Source organism: Bos grunniens, chromosome 4 (genome assembly GCF_055505025.1).
Source record: "Bos grunniens cultivar Pamir isolate PY7600 chromosome 4, Bosgru_T2T1.0, whole genome shotgun sequence".
Classification (NCBI taxonomy): domain Eukaryota; kingdom Metazoa; phylum Chordata; class Mammalia; order Artiodactyla; family Bovidae; genus Bos; species Bos grunniens.
In genome coordinates, this window is record NC_141168.1 from 14,253,099 (window position 1) to 14,273,635 (window position 20,537).

The following is a 20,537-nucleotide window of genomic DNA, read 5'->3' on the forward strand; positions in this document are numbered from 1 at the left end:
AGGACAGAGATCTGAGTCACTTGCACCTCCCTTATGCCTCCCTCCCCCAAACTCTGCATTTTGCCTGGCCCTAGTGGGCGCCACCCCACATTTCCAGGCCAGAGCCTCACTGTGATTGGCCCACCTTCCTCCTTGCAGTAAGAAAGGTTTGATCACAATGGGAGCACAGTAGATGATCTGGTCACACAAGAGCACAGAGTTTATTTTTTTAACTTTTTATTTTGCAATGGAGTATTGCTGATTAGGTTCGTCTAGTCAAGGCTATGGTTTTTCCTGTAGTCATGTATGGATGTGAGAGTTGGACTGTGAAGAAGGCTGAGCACCGAAGAATTGATGCTTTTGAACTGTGGTGTTGGAGAAGACTCTTGAGAGTCCCTTGGACTGCAAGGAGATCCAACCAGTCCATTCTGAAGGAGATCAGCCCTGGGATCTCTTTGGAAGGAATGATGCTGAAGCTGAAACTCCAGTACTTTGGCCACCTCATGGGACGAGTTGACTCATTGGAAAAGAATCTGATGCTGGGAGGGATTGGGGGCAGGAGGAGAAGGGGACGACAGAGGATGAGATGGCTGGATGGCATCACAGACTCAATGGACGGGAGTCTGAGTGAACTCTGGGAGTTGGTGATGGACAGGGAGGCCTGGCGTGCTGGGATTCATGGGGTTGCAAAGAGTCGGACACGACTGAGCGACTGATCTGATCTGATCTGATAGCTGATTAACCATGTTTTGATGTTTTCAAAGGGACTCAGCCATACATATACTTGTATCCATTCTCCCCCAAACTCCCCTCCCATCCAGGCTGCCACATAGCCCTGAGCAGAGTTGCCTGTGTTGTACAGTAGGTCCTTGTTGGTTCATCCGCTTTTTGATTTTCTGCAATTGTTTCATCAAAGCAAATGATAACAAAACGGTGTTCTGTCGGTGTCCAACATTTTTTGTTTGATGAGAATAAAAAAACAAATAAAAATTCACTGAGATTAAAATCTGAGGTGATGTGTTTCTAATGAATATTTCAGGATCAGACCCATCTCCTAAATTCCAGACCAGTTTATCCAACTCTATTCCCACCATCTCTGGGATGTACCATAGACGTTTGAAGAATTTCTAATCCTAGCATCCATACCTACCTGTGCAAGTACTAGGCAGGGAACGTTCCAGAAAGAATAAGAGGCAACATATGTTGGTATAAAGAGCACAACCCTTTTGGCCAAACACACCTGTGTTTTCTCTCTCTGTTTCTCCACAGCCCACCTCCCATTTTTTTGAGCTTGAGAAAGAAAAAGTGAACTCCTGAAACCATATTTTCCTAAGTTGAAAATGAAGAAATAGTGCCTTTCCTTGTCTTGGTGATAAAATAAAACCCTTATTTAAAGCATGCAGCAGAGAACTCGAAGTAGAGTATGAAGTAAAGAGAAGCATCAGGATGCATATTTCCCATGACAAATGATGTTGTTCTAAATTATGTTCCCGTTTTGGGGTAACAGAGTCTTCGTCCCTGAGCCTCAGTTGGCGTGTTCCAGCCCTCTCCTGTCTCCATCTTCATCCCTTGGAAGGCTTTGTAGCCAATTTCACTAATCAGACATGTCGGCTTCCCCAGCCCACGGCTGTTTCTGGGATGGGCCTGGAGAATGTTTGTGCAGTGGAAGGACATGACTGCATTGATATGGATTAGGAACTGGCACAGAAACACACTGGAGAGTCTTCCAGCTCCACCAACTGTATCTTCAAGACACTGAGTCCCTCTTTGGGTAATTCAGCAGAAAAGCGCTCCAGTGGCATTCCTGACTCATCTGTGATTTTTTGGTTGCTCAGGGTAAATCATGAATTTCAGGTCTTCCTCCAGGAGCTGCTGATAGTACACTTAACTGTGTCCTTTCACTGGGCTGCATCTCAGTGTTACCTCCTGTTCTTCACCCCTGACAAGGTGTCTTGGGTTCCTGGTGATGCCAACATTCATGGGACCTCAGAGCTGAAGGGACTGCATGAGACGGAGTTTTAATAGAAGGGAACGTGAGTGCCTTCCAGTGAAGCAAGGCAAGGGGAGCTCAGAAATGTTTGAAGTCTCCTGCATTCATTTAAAAGTTCATAGGAATTTTGCTTTGTACTCCAAAATGCAATTAGTTGCATTGGTATGAATGTCAATACCTTTTAAAACATCTCTGAGCAACATGGAGGTCCAGGGCATATTCTTAACACAGCTATTGACCCACAGATAAAGTCCAGTGATGCTGATCTGTTAGCTCAAAACTCACTGCCACCAGGAGCAGATGACCCCTCAGCTGAGCAGGCTGGTGCCCATGGCAGGGCTGGGCATGAAGGGGAGCCTGCTGGCAGGACCAGGAAGTATATTTACTGCATCAGCACGGGGAGCTAGAGCTCAAAGCTGGCTTCTATGAGGCGGGTCTTCCTGTGAGGTCACCATTTCCAGTGCATCCTATTGTCTCCAGAGTTAATCTTGTACCTCACTTAAATGGAACTGAGGTTCAAGATTAGTCTTTTTCCCCTCCGAATTATGCACACAACCTGGTTTAGAATATTTCATTATGGACATAGTGTTGAGAGGTGAGTAGCTTCATTATCAAGCCTTAGCTTCTGAAACAGTTTGTGCCACTTCTGCACACTTTTTATTTTTAATTCCTCCATTTTCTTTCATTGGCTTGTATCATCTTTCCATTTTCCATTACCATTCCATTACCAGGGAATGACCACATGTGATATTTAGGTACATTTGTTGAGAGGCAGGGAAGTGGAGACCAGAATTTCTGCCAAAAAAACAATAGAGACAGAAAAGGATTTGACTCAGTTTCTTTCCTCCACCTCAGCTAAGCAAGGCTTCAAGCATCTTGAGAGAACCTTAGTTAATGGTTTATAATCCATTTTCTTCTCTGTTATATCCTACTTGATTTTTTTGATGTAAGTAATACAAAGAACTGTCACTAGAAAAACCATAAACTCTCCCTCTCAAACCTTTTGTCTGATTTCTATTTATTTGTATTATTCTCTTTAATCACAATTGGAATACCTGTGTGTGAGGGATCTTCCTTCCTTCCATTCTTTTGTCCTTTCCTACCCTGTGACAGTAGATAATTATATGAAAGAAGATGCAAAGAAGGAATTAGACAGCATCCCTCCCTTTTAGAACCCACAGGCTCCCTGGAGGAGATGTACCTTGTACATCTAGGATGCTCAGGCCTCAAATAATAAATAAGATCATAGTAACTTTTAGTGTCCAAATAACTATGGCTCAAGACCTTCTTTTATCATAGCAGGGTCCTAAGGCCTTCTTCAAAGGGTCTCTCTTATTGTCATAGGCTTACCTAATTATGTGCTTCAATCAGAACTTAGCTGCCATCACCACTTAGAATCCGCTCAGTCATTTCTCCTGAAAACACTCCAAATTGTTCACTAATGCTATTGACAAAAATGCCCATCTCTGAACACACACGTCTAGCCTGAAGGGACTCTTTCAGGATGCTTTCAGATCCAGGAATCCTCAGGCTGCTAGGGCAGTAGGGAAATGAGTTATCTCTTCACTTTTTTGGCTATTACAGATAATGCTGCCTGAACACACACGTGAAAGTTTTTGTGTGGACACATGCTTTCAGTTGAAATTGCTAGGTTATATGGTAATTCCACTTTAACTTTTGAAGAACTGCCCATACATTTTACACAGTGGCTGTACCATTTTCCATTCCCACCAGCAATGCATGAGGCTCCCAATTCCTCCCCAGCTGCCCCCAAATTTGTTGTTGTCTGTCATTTTCATCACAGCCAAGTGGATGTGAGATGGCATCTTACTGTGATTTTAATTTCATTTCTTTAATGATTAATGATACTGACTATCTGCTACATTTGTTGGCCACTTACATTACTTCTTTGAAGATGTGTATTTAGATCTTTTGCTTATTTTAAAGTTGGATTATTTGTCATTTTATTGTTGAGTTGTAAACTTCTTTAAATATATATATAAGCTTTAAATATATATCTCATAGATATATGATTAATAAATCATATTTTATCAATAAATTAATCATTAATATTATCAACATTAATAATGTTATTAGTATTATTACAATTATTAATAAATTAATTTTTATTAATAAAATAATACATCAGTTTTCTAATTTTGGAGGTTACCTTTACCTCTCTAGAGAGTGCTCTTTGAAGCACAAACTTTTTTCTTTTTTTTCAGTTCAAAGAATTCCAGCCTACCTAGCTTTTCTTAGCTGCCTGTGCTTTTGGTGTGATAGCTAAATCATTGCCTATTCCATCAACATGAAGATTTACACCTTTGTTTCCTTCTAATAATAATCTCAGATCTTATACTTAGCTCTTTGATACATTTGAGTGAATTTTTGTATACGGTATGAGGAAGGTATGCAACTGTATTCTTTTGTACATGGATATCCAGTTTTCCTAGCACCGTTCATTAGAAAGAATACTGTTCTAGTTTAATGGCCTTTGCACTCTTATCTGGAAAAGGCAATGACAATCCACTCCAGTACTCTTGCCTGGAATATCCCATGGATGGAGGTGCCCGGTAGGCTACAGTCCCTGGGGTCGCAAAGAGTCGGACATGACTGAGCAACTTTACTTTCACTTTTCACTTTCATGAACTGGAGAAGAAAATGGCAACCCACTCCAGTATTCTTGCCTGGAAAATCCCATGGACAGAAGAGCCTGGTGGACTACAGTCCATGGTGTTGCAAAGAGTTGGACACGTCTGAGCAAGCATACACGCACTGTTCTAAGCAGCCCTTTTGGCTTGAATTACATTTACTTGCCTTTTATTTATTTTTAACAGCTTCCTCCCAACCCAGAGTTTGAACCCAGGTCTCCCACATTGCAGGCATATTCTTACCAACTGAGCCACAAAGGTAGTCCAAGAATACTGGAGTGGGTAGCCTATCCCTTCTCCAGCGGATCTTCCCAACCCAGGTATCGAACCGGGGTCTCCTGCATTGAAGGGGATTATTTACCAACTGAGCTATCAGGGAAGCCTTAGATTTACTTACTTTATAATTATTTTTAACAGCTTCATTGAGCTATGATTTATGTACCAAAACTGCACATATTTAATGTACAGTTTAATGAGTTAGCATCAGTTCAGTTCAGTCCAGTCGCTGAGTCGTGTCCAACTCTTTGAGAACCCATGGACTGCAGCAAAGCAGGCCTCCCTGTGCATCACCAACTCCTGGAGTTTACTCAAACTCGTGCCCACTGAGTCTGTGATGCCATCCAACCATCTCATCCTCTGTCATCCCCTTCTCCTGCTGCCTTCAATCTTTCTCAGCATTAGGGTCTTTCCCAATGGCCCAATGGGTCAGCTTTTCACATCAAATGACCAAACTCTTGGAGCTTCAGCTTCAGTATTAGTCCTTCCAATGAATATTCAGAGTTGATTTCATTTAGGATTGACTGATTTGATTTCCTTGCTGTCCAAAGGACTCTCAAGAGTTTTCTCCAGCACCACATGTAAAAAGCATCAATTCTTTGGCTCTCAGACTTCTTTGTGGTTCCACTCACATCTGTACATGAATACTGAAAAACCATAGTTGAACAATATGGACCTTTGTCAGCAAAGTGATGTCTCTGCTTTTAATACACTGTCTAGGTTTGTCATACCTTTTCTTCCAAGGAGCAAGCGTCTTTTAATTTCATGCCTTCAGTCACCATCTGCAGTGATTTGGGAGCCCAAGAAAATAAAGTCTTTCACTGTTTCCAATTTTTCCTCATCTATTTGCCATGAAGTGATGGAATTGGATGCTATGTTGTTATGATTAAAAAATAGGAAGCCAAGCTTAAAGAACTTAAAAAGACCTCAGTAAAACAGCAAGGAGGGACTTTTAGGGGAGGGAGAAGTATTCTGTGTCTTGATTGTCATCTCAGCTATCTATGCTGCTAAGTCGCTTCAGTCGTGTCCGACTCTGTGCGACCCCATAGACCGCAGCTCACCAGGCTCCCCCATCCCTGGGATTCTCCAGGCAAGAACACTGGAGTGGGTTGCCATTTCCTTCTCCAGTGCATGAAAGTGAAAAGTGAAAGTGAAGTCACTCAGTCATGTCAGACTCCTAGCAACCCCATGGTCTGCAGCCTACCAGGCTCCTCCTTCCATGGGATTTTCCAGGCAAGAGTACTTGAGTAGGGTGCCATTGCCTTCTCCGGCCAGCTATCTATACAGGTGCAAAATCTCCTCAAAAAGTGTTGAAACATATACTCAAATTGGGTGCATTTTATTGCAGAGTTGTTGCTTTTAAAGCTTGTGTAATTGTAGTATTCAGGACCTAGGGAGTTGCTGAGTTTCTTGGTCAGCTCCTCTGGCAGGGACAGCTGAGAGAAGCATCCATGAACCCCTAAGGAGTCCGTGGGTCTGGATCAATTAATGTGCTGAGCAAGGTGATCAGGGTGCCTCTCTTGATTATCCTTATTTCTGAAGACACAGTTTTGCCAGGTGAAAAGCTCAAAATTACACTTCTTAATAAAGATTATTAGGAACCCATCAAGGTCACATCCTGTGTCTCTCCTTTGCCAGATACCCTGCAAACTGGGAAATGAGACCCCTCACAGCTTCCTGCCCCGTCCTTGGTTTGTGTTCCCATCAGCTGTTTTCCACCTCCCCTTCTGCTCATCCTGTGTGGCCATTTACAGATTTTTCCTTCTGCTTTATGCTCTTTCAAGGTGGGTTTCTGTTAGTTCCTACCCTCCTACAACACCACTGATTTCCTGAGATGGGTCCACGGTGAGTTTGTGCTCTAAGAAAAGCTGACGCGCAGCACTATGGACCGGCTGCTGGCACAGAAGTACAGAGCCGAGTCTGCTGCCTCGGTGGAGTTGATTTCCAGGCTCAGGGTGAGTTTTGGCAGCACTCAGCTGAAAATCGCTCTTTGAACACTTCTGTGCCTTTCACAATGTCTTGCTTCTGAAAGTAAACCAAGAACTCAAATGCTTCTTCCAGCTTCCTGTGATACCAGTAAACATTAATATGTCCTCTTATGGGGACACAATCCATCTTTGCTTTCTGGCCTTTTCCTTTGACCAGATGACCTGGACTCTGGATGACCTCACCCTGAGGAGGTCATCAGGAGCTCCATCCTCATCCATGGAGCCTGTAAGGAATGAGACAGTAAGTGCAATGAAAGCCCAGGAGAAAGGCTGATTTTGCAGCCACAGGAGAAAGTCCTGAGATTGGAATCCAACAACTTCACAACAGGGATATACCTGCTCCTTAGAAGAAAAAAAAGCTGCACAGCACAGGAGGCTGAAGCATACGTCTTGCTCAGGGAGAAATCAGGGTGGTGACTTTTCCCCTAAGGTGCTCATCCCCCTTCAGCAATTCCTTGTGACGTGGTCATTATAGCCCCTGTGTACATGAGTCTCTTAACATTTCATAGGCTGGGAGGGCAGAGAAAGCTGGTGAAACAACTAGTTTGAATTTGAAACTGCTTTATTTTCCTTTTTTCCCAATTCTTCTCTCTCATCAGTCTTTAAAGAATAGAAGTCATTTCACATCAGTGATTTATTTCCTTTTTTAACTTGTCTATTTGCCCTTTCCCCTCCTCCCTTCCCTCTTAGGCAATGAATGGTACACTTTGCTATATGTCAATCACAGCTTCTATTGCATTTACAAAATCGTATAGCAGCTACTTTATGTTAAAAAAACAAATTTTGAGCTCTGCAAATATTTGTGATGAACATGCAGTACATCTAGAGAAATCACAAAATGAATGATCTTGCCTGGAACAATCAATTTAGGAAACAGACTTTCACTGAGAATTTCCAAGTCTCCGTGTTATTTTTCTAGATTCTTATCTTTCTTTCTCTACCTGTCTTGGTAATCGTAACATTATCTTCCCTATTCTCTCTCTTTGCCTAAATTTCAGTGACTTTCATCAAGTTTCATGGGAATATCTTTTGTGATTTTGAGTAGTGTGGCATTGAATACATAGATGATAGTACAAAAACAGGAATACTCTTTCTATTGGTTTAGCTTATTCATGATCGTGGTGTATAGCTTCACTTGTTTCAGGTTTTTTAAATGTTTTCCCTAAAATGTGATACTTTTCTGAATTAAGTCATCATTTACCTAATAGATTTTTAATGTATTTTATATGTTGTTATAATTTGTAAATGGTCTCTCTCCTTAAAAAACATATTTTTGACTGTTTCTTGCTAATATATGGAAATAAACTGACTTTTTAAGTTTATGTTAAATTCAGTCAATTTATTAAATTTGTTGTTATTAATAATGCAATTCTTCTTTAGATTCCTTTGGTTCTTCTCAATTTTCCATCTGTCTTTAATCATTTATTCGCTCCTTTCCTCATCCTCACCCTTCTTTCTAGTTCTATTGGCTAGATATTCAGCATAATCATGACCAGAAAGAGTGGTGGACTTCATTTACTTACTTGTTAATTCTGTTTGACCCAGAGAGCTACAGGTAGTAGATAAGTGGTAGATGCTATGGAGGGTTAAAAAGTGTAAGATTAGGTCCTGCTATTAGAGGAGTTTGGAGAAGAGGATGGCACCCTACTCCAGTACTCTTGCCTGGAAAATCCCATGGACGGAGGAACCTGGTAGGCTGCAGTCCATGGGGTCATGAAGATCGGACACGACTGAGCGACTTCACTTTCACTTTCATGCATTGGAGAAGGAAAAGGCAACCCACTCCAGTAGTCTTGCCTGGAGAATGCCAGAGACCGGGGAGCCTGGTGGGCTGCCGTCTATGGGGTCACTAAGAGTCGGACACGACTGAAGCGACTTAGCAGCAGTAGCAGCCTGAAACTGTTAGCTTAGGATACAGATTTTCTCTGAGAATTTTTAAGTCCCTGTGTTATTTTTCCAGATTTTATCATTCTTTGTCTACCAGGTTTTGGAAAACACAATCCCAATGTCCAGTATTTACTCTCTTTCGTTCCATTTTCAGTTTTAACTTGTGTAAGAATCTGTAAATTATATTTTAATCAGTGTTTTATGTCTTTGAAATTTATCTAAGGGATTCATTCTGTCTATACTTTTTCTGTGTCATATTTTTATTCACTTTTATGTCTGTGATAATAATTTCTGTTTTTGCAGATAATTTTATATAATTCACTTTTGCTAATATGTGCATGCCTGCTCATTCCCTCAGTCGTGTCTGACTCTTTGTGACCCCATGGACTGTAGCCCACCAGGTTCCTCTGTCCCTGGGATTTTTCAGACAAGAATCCTGGAGTGGGTTGCCATGTCCTCCTCCAGGGGATCTTCTCAACCCAGGGATCCAACTTGCATCTCCTGTGTCTCCTGCAAAGCAGGCGGATTCTTTACCTGATGAGCCATCACTAATATATAAGGTTCCATTTATTATTAACGGTCAGAATTTATTATCCATTCTGAGTTCATGTCCACTAGTTTTCTCCTCTAGATTTTGGTGCTAGTACAAACAGGACTTCATTCTTATACCTTTCTTTACATACCAAGGTATAATATTTCTCTTTACCTAGGAATATAAAAATTGAGCCTTAGGGTCACCATGTCAACTTTACATTCTAAGACAAAATGCTTTCCAAATTAAAATGAAGTCGCTCAGTTGTGTCTAACTCTCTGTAACCCATGGACTGTAACCCGCCAGGCTCCTCCGTCCATGAAATTTTCCAGGCAAGAATACTGGAGTGGTTTGCCATTTCCTTCTCCAGGGGATCTTCCCAACCCAGGGATTGAACTCTGGTCTCCAGCATTGCAGGCAGATACTTTACTGTCTGAGCCATGACGGTGGCCCCAGGGAAGCTCCAAATTAAGCCAGATAAATAATCCCAACAACTGTTGATGTTTTCTAGGGTTGCACATCTAAAATTCAATTGGTACTATTCTTTCTAATTTTTTAAATTTCTGGCTGTGCCCATTGGCATGCAGTTTATTAGTACCCTGAACAGGAATAGAACGAAGTCCCTCTCCCCCCGCCCCCAGACCCGCTGCCCCCCCGGCCCCACCGCTACAGGGGAAGCCCAGAATCTTAACCACTAGATGGCCATGGAATTCCTGTCATTTATGGTCTTTTAACTTTGCCAGTCTATTAGGATAAAATGGTATATCAATCTAGTTTTAGTTAGCATTTTTATGATTTTTCAGTTTAGATCAGTTCAGTCACTCAGTCATGTCTGACTCTTTGTGACCCCATGGACTGCAGCACACCAGGCTTCCCTGTCCATCACCAACTCCTGGAGCTTGCTCAAACTCATGTCCATTGAGTTGGTGATGCCATCTGACTATCCCATCCTCTGTCATCCCCTTCTCCTCCTGCCTTCAATCTTTCCCAGCATCAGGGTCTTTTGCAATGAGTCAGGGCATCATATTAGGTGGCCAAAGTGTTGGAGCTTCAGCTTCAACATCAGTCCTTCCAATGAATATTTGGGACTGATTTCCTATACAATTGACTGGTTTGATCTCCTTGCAGTCCAAGAACTCTCAAGAGTCTTCCCCAACACCACAGTTCAAAAGCATCAATTCTTTGGTGCTCAGCCTTCTTTATGGTCCAACTCTCACAACCATACATGACTACTGGAAAAACCATAGCTTTGACTAGACAGACCTTTGTTGGCAAAGTAAATGTCTCTGCTTTTTAATATGCTGTCTAGGTTGGTCATTGCTTTTCTTCCAAGGAGTAAGAGTCTTTTAATTTCATAGCTGCAGTCACTATTTGCTCTGATCTTGGAGCCCAGAAAATAAGGGTGTCACTATTTCCATTGTTTCCCATCTATCTGCCAGGAAGTGATGGGACCGGATGCCATGATGTTAGTTTTTTGAATGTTGAGTTTTAAGCCAACGTTTTCACTCTCCTCTTTCATTTTCATCAAGAGGCTCTTTAGCTCCTCTTCAGTTTCTGCCATAAGGGTGGTATCATCTGCATATCTGAGGTTATTGATATTTCTCCCAGAAATTTTAACTTCAGCTTGTGCTTCATCCAGCCCAGCATTTCACATGATGTACTCTGCACATAAGTTAAATAAACAGGGTGATAATCTATGGCCTTGATGTACTCCTTTCCCAAATTTCAACCAGTCTCTTGTTCCATGTCTGGTTCTAACTGTTGCTTCCTGACACACATACAGGTTTCTTAGGAGGCAGATCAGGTGGTCTGGTATTCCCATTGCTTTCAGAATTTTCCACAGTTTGTTGTGATCCACACAGTGAAAGGCTTTAGCGTAGTCAGTGAAGCAGAAGTAGACCTTTTTCTATAATTCTCTTACTTTTTGGTTGAATATATTTTTTCTGTTTATAGGCCACTAGTGTTTTTAGTACACTGCTGTTTGACCACATTTCTTTTTGAATGTTCAGCTATTACTTATTTGTAACAATTCCTTACATATTCCTGATAGCAAACTTTGTCAGTTACATGTGCTGCTAATATCTGTTCAATCAGTGGCTTGTCTTTCACTCTTTGTAATGCCTTTTTTTTTTAAGTTGGAATTCCTAATTTAGTTGAGTCTACATTCTCTTTGGGGAGGGTATACATTTAATTCTTTATAATTATGTTCTTGTACCCCAAGATCATAAAGATATACTTACCAGTTATTTACCAGACAGCTAACATTTTAAAGTTGTGTATAAGCATTTGATTCTTTAATAATAATTATTTTTGCTTAGGCTGTGAAAATGAATTTAAGTCCATCCTTATTTCTGTGGATAACAGCTTGTCCAAGAAGAACACTGCATTTTTCCCCTGCATACCTCCAGTGATGGCTCTATCATATATAAAATGCCTACTTAAACACCAGTTCAGTTCAGTTCAGTTCAGTCGCTCAGTCATGTCTGACTCTTTGCGACGCCATGAATCGCAGCACACCAGGCCTCCCTGTTCATCACCAACTCCCAGAGTCCACCCAAACCCATGTCCATCGAGTCAGTGATGCCATCCAACCATCTCATTCTTTGCCGTCCCCTTCTTCTCCTGCCCTCATTCTTTCCCAGCATCAGGGTCTTTTCCAGTGAGTCAGCTCTTCACATCATGTGGCCAAAGTATTGGAGTTTCAGCTTTAGCATCAATCCTTCCAGTGAACACTTAGGACTGATCTCCTTTAGAATGGACTGGTTGGATCTCCTTGCAGTCCAAGGGACTCTCAAGAGTCTTCTTCAACACCACAGTTCAAAAGCATCGATTCTTCTGAGCTCAGCTTTCTTTATAGATCAGCTCTCACATCCATACATGATGACTGGAAAAACCACAGCCTTAACTAGACAGACCTTTGTTGGCAAAGTAATGTCTCTAGCTTTTTAATATGCTCTCTCAGATCAGACCAGATCAGATCAGTCGCTCAGTCATGTCTGACTCTTTGGGACCCCATGAATTGCAGCTCGCCAGGCCTCCCTGTCCATCACCAACTCCCAGAGTTCACTGACACTCACGTCCATCGAGTCAGTGATATCATCCAGCCATCTCATATGCTGTCTAGGTTGATCATAACTTTCCTTCCAAGGAGTAAGCGTCTTTTAATTTCATGCCTGCAATCACCATCTGCAGTGATTTTGGAGCCCCCCAAAATAAAGTCTGACACTGTTTCCACTGTTTCCCCATCTATTTCCCATGAAGTGATGGGACCAGATGCCATGATCTTCATTTTCTGAATGTTGAGCTTTAAGCCAACTTTTTCACTCTCCTCTTTCACTTTCATCAAGAGGCTCTTTAGTTCTTCAGTTTCTGCCATAAGGGTGGTGTCATCTGCACATCTGAGGTTATTGATATTTCTCCCGGCAATCTTGATTCCAGCTTGTGCTTCTTCCAGCCCAGCATTTCTCATTATGTACTCTGCATAGAAGTTAAAATAAGCAGGGTGACAATATGCAGCCTTGACGTACTCCTTTTCCTATTTGGAACCAGTCTGTTGTTCCATGTCCAGTTCTAACTGTTGCTTCCTGACCTGCATACAGGTTTCTCAAGAGTCAGGTCAGGTGGTCTGGGATTCCCATCTCTTTCAGAATTTTCCGCAGTTTATTGTGATTGACACAGTCAAAGGCTTTGGCATAGTCAATAAAGCAGAAATAGATGTTTTTCTGGAACTCTCTTGCTTTTTCTATGATCCAGCTTAAACTTGCTCCCCTTTTAAATCCATGATTTTCGTTTGTCTGTTTATTTATGCCTTTTTCATTATCCTAAACTAAGAAATAATTTGATAGTTCAAGGAGAAATCACCTTACTTTGTCTCTGTTCAACATTATTTTCTCTTTTCTGTGTTGACCACTTAAATTTCAGATGACTTTGGTCAGATTTCATGAAAATATCTTTTGTGATTTTGATCAGCCCTGAACAAACAGTTGATAGTGAAGATTTAGGAATACTCTTACCATCGGTTTTACTGATTCATGATCATGGTGTACATTTTCACTTATTTCAGGTTTTTAAAATGTTTTCCTCTAAAATGTAATCCTTTTCTGAATTACAGTCTCATTTACCTAATAGATTTGTTTTTATGTATTTTATATGTTACATTAGAATTTTTAAATCATCTCTCTTTAAAAAACATTTTAACTGTTGATAACATATGGAATAAACTTTTTATATTTATGTTAAATTCAATAAGCTTATTAAATCTGTTATTATTAATAATGCATTGCATCTTTAGATTCCTTTGGTTCTTCTAAACTTGCCGTCTGTGTTTTAAAACTTTTCTTCCCCTCCTTTTCTCATTCTCAGCCTTTTTTCTTGTTCTCCTGGCTGGAATTTGGCAAAATCTTCACTAGAAATACTAGTGCCATTCATTTACTTATTTATCAGTTATATTTGACTTGGAGAACTACAGGTACTAAATATGTGGTAGATGCTATGAGGGTTACAAGGTATGAGATTACATCCTGCTATTAAAGGAGTTATCCACATGCCAAGTGAAAGCGAAAGTGATCGTCGGTCGTGTCTGACTCTTTGCCACCCATGGACTGTAGTCTGCCAGGCTCCTCTGTCCATGGAATTTTTGAGACAAGAATACCAGAGTGGGTTGCCTTGCCCTCCTCCAGGGGGTCTTCCCTACCCAGAGATCAGACGAATGTCTCTTACATCTACTGCATTGACCACTAGTGCCACCAGGGAAGCACATCACTCTTCTGACTGTTATTGGCCCAGGTTCATCTTGGCTGACCCACATGAAGCCAAGACACTAGATGCCCAGGTTTGCTGCAGAAAGTGAGAGTGAAAGTCGCTCAGTCATGTCCAACTCTTTGTGACCCCATGGACTACACAGTCCGTGGAATTCTCCAGGCCAGATTACTGGAGTGGGTCGTTGCCTTCTCTAGGGGATCTTCCCAAAGCAGGGATCAAACCCAGGTCTCCCACACTGCAGGTGAATTCTTTACCAGCTGAGCCACCAGGGAAGCCCAAGAAGACTTGAGTGGGTAGCCTATGCCTTCTCCAGCAGATCTTCCCTACCCAGGAATTGAACTGGGGTCTCCTGCATTGCAGGTGGATTCTTTACCAGCTGAGCCATAAGGGAAGCCCATTTGCGTCAGGGAAGGGATTTATTTGCAAAGGAATCAGGCAAAGAGATGAAAGATCTTCTGCCCAATTTTAAAATTGTGTTGTTTGTGTTTTTCATATTGAGTTGCCTGACTGTTTATATATTTTGAATATTAATGGTTTACTGATTATTTTGTTTGCATATATTTTCTTCCATTCAGCACGTTATCTTTTTTTCGTCAGTGGTTCTCTTTTGTTTGTTTGTTTTTGCTGTAAGAAGATTTTAAGGTTAATTCAATTGCATTTGTTTATTTTTGCTTTTGTTTTCCTTCCCCAGTGAGACAGATCTGAATATACATTGCTACAATAGATGTCAAAGAGCGTTCTGTGTTTTCTTCTAGGAGTTTTGTTATTCCTGATTGCACGTCAATCTTTAATCCATTTTGAGTTTATATAAGTGTGTGGGGTGTGAATGTTCTAATTTCATTCTGTTATGTAGCTGTCCAGTTTTACCAGTACTACTTATTGAAGACAATCTTTTCTAAACTGTATATTCTTGCATTCTTTGTCATAGTTTCACTGACCGTGTTTTCGTGGGTTTATTTCTAGACTCTCAGTTGTATGTCCATTTTTGTGCAATATCATTCTGTTTTGATTATTATAGCTCTGTATTAATAATATTAACTGAAGTCAGAGAGTATGACACCTTTTGCTTTGTGGGCATTTTTTTATTCTCTTGAATGCTCTTTACTATCTGGGGTCTTCTGTGTCTATCGCATAAATTTTAGAACTATTTGTTCTAGTTCTGTGAAAATTGTTGTAGGCATTTTGATAGGGACTGCATTAAATCTGTAGTACAGACCTTTTAGCAATATTAATTTTAGAAATGGCCCATGAGAGGAACAAGAAATGAATTCACAGACTTGACCAGCGGAAATGCAGCAACTGAAATTCTTCTTTGCAAGTCATGTGCTTTGCAGTCAAATAACTCCTTAATATAGTTAATTCACTGGTTTATTTTCATAAGCAAAATGTATCTCTTCTTAACTCTTCCAGTATGGTTGAATTAGTTTCTTTTACTTTAAAGCAGAACAATACTAACAGGCACACAGAAAATCAGACTGATCTTATGATCTCAGGTATGGTTGCTGAAGAACACTAATTTCTGGAGAAGGTGTTTTCCTATAATATACTGTGTTTGAGATATCAATTGAGAAATGTAAAGACTAAGTCAAAGTGTGATAAAGCAAAGTCTTGGAAGAAATATTTGAATAAATAAATTCCACATGAGTATGGAAAATGAAAAATTAAATGAAAAAGTAAATTCATAATACATGTCTTAAAAAATTTAGACAAAAGAAAAAAAATTCAACAAAATATGTGCTGGACATAGTCAATAAAAAATATACAGAGCAATGGTTGCTGTTTCTATTGTTGCTAAGTCAATTCAGTCTTGTCCGACTCTGTGCGACCCCATAGACGACAGCCCACCAGGCTCCCCATCCCTGGGATTCTCCAGGCAAGAACACTAGAGTGGGTTGCCATTTCCTTCTCCAATGCATGAACGTGAAAAGTGAAAGTGAAGTCGCTCAGTAGTGTCCGACTCTTAGCGACCCCATGAACTGCAGCCTCCCAGGCTCCTCTGTCCATGGGATTTTCCAGGCAAGAGTACTGGAGTGGGGTGCCATTGCCTTCTCCAAGCAATGGTAAAAGAAGTTAAAAAGACCTTAGTAAAATAGCATGGAGGGATTTGGGGGGAGGGGGAAATAGTCTGTGTCTTGATTCTCACGCTGGTTGCATGGGTTATAAACTTGTCACAATGTACTGAAATACAGACCTAAATTGGAGCATTTTGTTTTGGTATGTTATGCCTCAAAGTTGCTTTTAAAAGTTGCATGATTGCAGGAATCTGGTTGAAGAGAGATGCTGATTTTTCTGCTCAGTTGCTCTGTCAGGGACAGATGAGAAGCAGCCATGAACCAACCCTGAGGAGTCTCTGGGTCTGGAGCAATGAATGTGCTGAGCCAGGTGATCAAGGTCCCCACGGAATACAGGTGACTTGCAGATTATCCCTATGTCTGAAGCCACAGCTTTGCCAGATGAAAAGCACGGAACTGCATGTTTAATAAAGACAGTTAGAAACCCATCAAGGTCACATCCTGTGTCCCCTTTGCCAGATATTCTGCAGACTGGGGAATCTGAGACCCCTCACAGCTTCCTTCCTCTTCCTTGGGTTTGTGTTCCCACCAGCTATTTTCCACCTCCCCTTCTGCTCATCCTGTGTGGCCATTTACAGGCTTTTCCTTCTGCTTTATGCTCTTTCAAGGTGGGTTTCTGTTAATTCCTACCCTCGTACAACACCACTGATCTCCTGAGCTGGGTGCACGGTGAGTTTGTGTTCTAAGAAGAGCTGACGTGCAGCACTGTGGACTGGCTACTGGCACAGAAATACAGAGCCGAGTCCGCTGCCTCGGTGGAGTTGATTTCCAGGCTGCAGGGTGAGTTTTGGGGGCACTCAGCTGAAAATCGCTGTTTGAACATGGCTGTATCTTCTGTAATTTTTCCATTCCGCAAATAAACCAAAAACTCAAATGATTCCAGCTTCTTGAGATACCAGTAAACAGAAGCGTGTCCTTTAATGGGGACACAATCCATCTTTGCTTTCTGGTCTTTTCCTTTGACCAGATGACCTGGACTCTGGGTGACCTCAGTGTCCATGGAGCCTGTAAGGAAAGAGAAAGTTCACAAAAAGCCGTAGAGGGAGCCTGATTTGGCAGCCATAGGAGAAAGTCCAATACATTTGCCTCACCTGCTCCCCAGTGAAAAAGAGCCACCCAGCACAGGAAGCTGAGGCTCATGGCTGACTCCAGGAGAAAGCAGGGCAGCGGCATTTCCTCTCAGGCCCCTCATCCCCCTTCAGCACTTCCTGGTGACGTGGTCACTTCCTGTGGTCCTCACAGTTCCCGGGTACCTGAGACTATAATATTTCATAGGCTGACAGGACAAGGAAACCTGTGAAATAATCAGTGTGCATTCCAACCTGCTTTAACTTTCTGTTTCCTGATTCTGCTCTTCCGTCGCTTCTTTAAATGTAAAAATCATTTCTCATGAATAATTTATTTGCTTTTTAAATGTGTCCATTTGCCCCCTCTCCTCCTCCCTTCCGTCTCAGACAATGAACCATATAACTTGCAGTATGTCAATCATAACTTCTACTGCACTTACAAAGTGGGATAGCAGCTACTTTATGTTAGCAAACCAAATTTTGAACTATACAAAAGAAATACTTGTGATGCACCTGCAATAGATCTAGTCAAATAATAAAATGAATGATCTTGCCTGAAGCAATCAGTTTGGGAGGTAGATTTTCCCAGAGAATTTTTAAGTCCTTGTTGTTTTTCTGGATTCTACCATTCTTTTCTACCAGGTCTAGGTAACCATAATCCCGAAGTTCAAATTTTTACTCACTTTCTATTATCACTTTTAGATTTATGTAAGAATCTGTAAATTATTTATTCATCAGTGTTTTATGTCTTTGAAAATTATCTAAGGGGTTCATTCTGTTTATACTTTGTTCCGGTAATGTTCTTTTTTTATTCAATAGTGTGTCTGTGCCAATAATTCATGTTTTGCACATAATTTTAGATAATTCAATTTCATTAATAACTAGAATTCCATGTATTAGTTTGTCAGAATTTATTATCCATTCTCGAATTTATTCACAGTAGTTTTTTCCTCTAGGTTTTGGTACTAGTATAAACAGGACTACATTCTCATACCTTTCTTTATAAACCGAGTTGTAAGATTTCTCTATACCTGGAAATATAAAAATTGAGCCTTAGGGTCACCACGTTAACTTTACATACTAAGACAAAATGCTTTCCAAGTTAATTAACTCAAATCATCTCAAGAACATTTTATTGTGTGTTTTCTAGTGTTACACATCTAGGACTCAATTGGCACAATTCTTTTGCCAGTCTATTAGGATAAAATGGTATCTGACTATAGTCTTAGTTTGCACTTTTTATGATTGTTAAGGAGGTTGAATATATTTTTTTCTGTTTATAGGCCACTAGTGTTTTCTGTAGGCTGCAGTCCATGGAGTCGTGAAGTCGGACACGACTGAGTGATTTCATGTTCATTTTTCACTTTCATGCATTGGAGAAGGAAATGGCACCCCACTCCAGTGTTCCTGCCTGGAGAATCCCAGGGACGGGGGAGCCTGGTGGGCTGCCGTCTATGGGGTCACACAGAGTCGGACACGACTGAAGTGACTTAGTAGCAGCAGCAGCAGCAGCTATTACTTATTTGTAACAGTTCCTTACATATTCTGGTTACCAAATTTTGTCAGTTACATTTGTTACTAATACCTTTTGATTTTGTGGTTTGTGTTTCACTCTTTGTAATTTTTAAAAAATACGTTTATGTATCTCTTTGGCTGCTCAGGGTCTTGGCTGTGGCACACAGGCTCGCTGTTGCAGCCTGTGGGGTCTAGTTCCCTGGCCAGGGATGGAACCTGGGCCCCCTGCACTGAGAATACCAAGTCTTAGCCAACGGACCCCAGGAGAGTGCTGCAGTGTTTTTTATTGATATTTCTAATTTAGTTGGGTCTACATTCTTGTTATGGAGTGTACACATTTAAGTCTTTATAAGCAACGCTTTCATATTCCAAGGTCATAAAGATAAATTCACAAGTTATTTATCAAACCGCTGACATTTTGAATGTGGCACTGAAGCATTTAATTCTTTTATAATGTATGGAATTTTAGTTTTTAAAATCTTTTATAACAACTTGTCCCAGAAGAACGTTTTGTGTAGTGCCTTACTCCTCTGCATACATGCAGTGATGGCTCTATCATATATAATATGCCTACATAAGCATGCTGCCCTTTCAAATCTATGATTTTCTGTTTGTAAATTCATATGCCTTTTTCATTGTCCTAAATTAGGAAATGGTGTGGTGATTCAAAGAGGAACCACCTCGTTTTCTACTTGTTCAATATTATCTTCTCTATTCTCTTTATTCCACATAAACTTCAGTTTACTTTCATCAAATTTCATGAAAATACCTATTGTGATTTTGTTTTGTGCTGCATTGAATTCATAGATAATAGTGCAGAAACACTACGGGTTTAATTTTTTTCATGATCATGGTATAAATCTTCACTTATTTCAGATTTTTAAAATGTTTTCCTTCAAGATTTAATATTTTTCTGTATTAAAATCTCATTTACCTAATCAATTTGTTTTTATGTATTTTATGTGATTTTAACATTTGTAAATGGTCTCTCCCTAAAAATATTTTAAACTGTTTGTTGCCAGAATATAGAAATAAACTGACTTTTTATATTCATGTTAAATTCAGTACTTATTAAATTTGTTGTTGTTAATAATGCAATACTTCTCTAGATTCCTTTGGTTCTTCTAAATTTGCCATCTGTCTTTAATCACTTTTTTTCCTCCTTTTCTTATTCGCACTCTTTTTCTCTTGTTCTGCTGGTTTGAAATTCAGCACAGTCTTGACTAGAAATTGTGGTCACATTCATTTACTTATTCATCAGCTATATTTGATGTAGACATACAGACACTGGATATGTGGTAGATGCTATGGGGGTTACAAAGTGTAACATTAGATCTTACTATTAAAGGAGTTACTGGCATGCCAGGATATCTGCATCATTATCCCCAATGCTGCTGGACCAGGTTCATCTTGGCTGACCCACAGGAAGACAAAACACTAGATGCCCATGTTTGGAGCAAGAAGAGGTTTGTTTGCAAGGCAACCAAGCAAGGAGATGAGAGATCTTATGCCCAATTTGTAATTGGGTTCTTTTGTGTTTTTTAAATTGAATTGCCTTAACTCTTTAGATATGTTGGATATTAATGCTTTACTGGTGTTATTTTTTGCAAACATTTTCTTCCATTCATCAGGTTGGATTTTTGTTTCGACAACTTTTTTTGTCTCTTCTTTTTTTCTGTGAGAAGGTTTTAATCTTGATTAGGTCCTGTTTGTTTATTTTTGCTTTTGTTTCTTTTCTTTGTAGAGACAGATCAAAAGAAACACTGCTACAACAGATGTCAAAGAATGTTCTGCCTGGGTTTTCTTCTGGGAGTTTTAT

At 40.4% G+C, this 20,537-nt stretch overlaps 1 pseudogene; it reads right to left on the reverse strand.

Annotated features, from left to right (window-relative positions):
* Nucleotides 1–16,818: 16,818 nt before the first annotated feature.
* Nucleotides 16,819–17,309, reverse strand: LOC147373630 (T cell receptor beta variable 16 pseudogene; annotated as a pseudogene).
* Between the last annotated feature and the right edge of the window lie 3,228 nt (nucleotides 17,310–20,537).